Here is a 2,273-nt window from a genome sequence, read left to right as displayed (position 1 = left end):
AACGGGGTTCCATTTAAAAAACGTAGGTTTGTGTTAAAAAACATACTTCCGTGCATTTTGGTATGGTTTGTATTAAACAATTACACTAGTCCCTCTCCTCACGTTCCGTCTGTGGATTCAGTTCGTCAGTATTTGATGTGGTTAACGAAATATATCCAGCAGTAACGTTAGGTGACTCACCCTGTATACAGTAAGTTTTGTCTTCCTCCAATTGGGACAAAGAATTTAAATGACAGATATACTACATTGCGTAGAATCAAACCATGACATCAAAGTTTTAACAAAGAAAGGATTATACAATTTTGTATTATCGATTCAAACACATTTACAGATACTGAATGTTATAACATTAAATCAAAGCAAAAGGCAAAATAAATCCGTACAGCATTAGAGCTATGGTGTTACAACCTTTCGTCAAGTGCGTGGTTGTATATGATGTATGGTAGAAAACATTTCCCAGACCCTACCACCCCCTTCTAGATCATTCCGACGATCCATCATCCCCCTGTCCGATGGAGCATAATATATTATTCATTTGAGAAGGCCACCTGTCGCCTCTCAGTGGCCTTCATTTGCGGCACTGACGTGCTGAATCCTGCACTCGTCGCCAATGAAGAGAAGTAAGCATGGGTGTATGAACAAAGACACCTGCTGCGGAGGACTATACCCAGCATCTTTCGCTGAACAGTCGTTCAGGAGACACTGATGGTAGCCCATTGGTTCGCCTGCGCTGTCAGTTGCTCAGCAGTAACACGTCTGTTAGCCTTTACACATCCCCGCAGCCGTCGTTTACTCCCTATGTCCACTGGTGCACCACATTTTGTCCACACCATACACACCTGCATACCATACCGTTGCTCAGCTTCCTCTGGCACGGCTATTTCATAACCGGCAACGAGCGACGCGGCCCTATGGGATTCGCACACAGGATTGCCTCTCTGCGATGGATATGGCTGGTCTTCACGTTATCCCTCGCGGTTGCAGTAGATTTCCACCTTGGATCCTCCGGAGACCTAGACTCATTTTAGATTTGACTAATGTTAAGAAAGATAGTACACCAGATTTTACATTCCAATCTCTGTTTTTTAACATTTTAGATGTGCATCACGGTTTTACCGTCGTTTACACTGATGGCTCCAAACAAGAGAATTTCCTTGGCTGTTCTGTAGTGTTCCCTGATCATGTTACCCGGATTCGCCTCCCTGATGAATATACCGTTTTCGCAGTGGGGCTCGACGCGATCCTGAAGGCACTGGAGCAGATGAATCGTGTTCGGGGCAATCGATTTCTCCTCTGCTCCGATTCTCTTAGTGCCTTACAATCATTGCAGAATCTATACCCAACTGAGTAGATGGTCCAGCTGATATATGACCAACTGTACTTGCTCCAACGGCGGGGCAAGGAGGTGTCCTTCTGCTGGGTGGCTGGTCATGTAGGCATATGGGGCAATGAACAGGCCGATCGGGCTGCCAAGGAAGCCTGCAGAGAGCAGGATGTGGTTCAGTGTCCTATTCCCTTGTAACGTGCCATTTCTGCACTCCACAAGAAGTGCATTGAGTTGTGGGAGGAAGAATGGCTGGCGGTGACGGCCAATAAATTGCGGTTGGTGAAGTCAACAACTCGGCAATGGCGTTCCTCCTGCCGGTTGCTCAGGTGGGAGGAAGTGACCCTCACGCGTCTTCAGATTGGGCACTGTCCTCTCACACATAGCTTTCTATTACGGCGGGAGGATCCCCCGTTTTGTGGTGTGCACATCTCTGTCCGGCACATTTTAACAGACTGCAATTTATACCGTGATGCAAGGGCAGAAGCACAAGTTGATGGGGATCTGCCCTGTGTTTTAGCTAATAATGAGACGTGTGTGTCTAGGGTTTTAAAGTTTTGTGATGTGTCTGGACTCAGGCCTAAACTTTTAGGCTGGAGGTTTTACTGCATTGCACAGTGGCTGTCTCTCCCCTTTTTTCCTTGAGGTCATCCAGCCACTTCCATCTGCTATATTGTTTTAGCTCCCTCCACCACTTTCTTCTTGTGTTGTCCATGTTTTACTGCTGACGACATGCTTCGTCGGTGTGGGTAGGCACATATTTTTCCAACCTTATTACATGTGTTTTACGTTCTGTTTTATCTTACTGTTCTGAGTATTTTCTTGACACCCGTCTCAATCTGTAGCTGAGCGGGCGCTGAAGACCTCGCCTTCATGCGCCAATACAACCCTCTCCATTAGACCTCACCTTCGTGCGCCCATACAACCCTCTCCATTCATCCATCCATCC

The sequence above is a fragment of the Schistocerca serialis genome, chromosome 8 (genome assembly GCF_023864345.2).
Source record: "Schistocerca serialis cubense isolate TAMUIC-IGC-003099 chromosome 8, iqSchSeri2.2, whole genome shotgun sequence".
NCBI lineage: Eukaryota > Metazoa > Arthropoda > Insecta > Orthoptera > Acrididae > Schistocerca > Schistocerca serialis.
Note: the sequence above shows the minus strand (reverse complement) of the source record.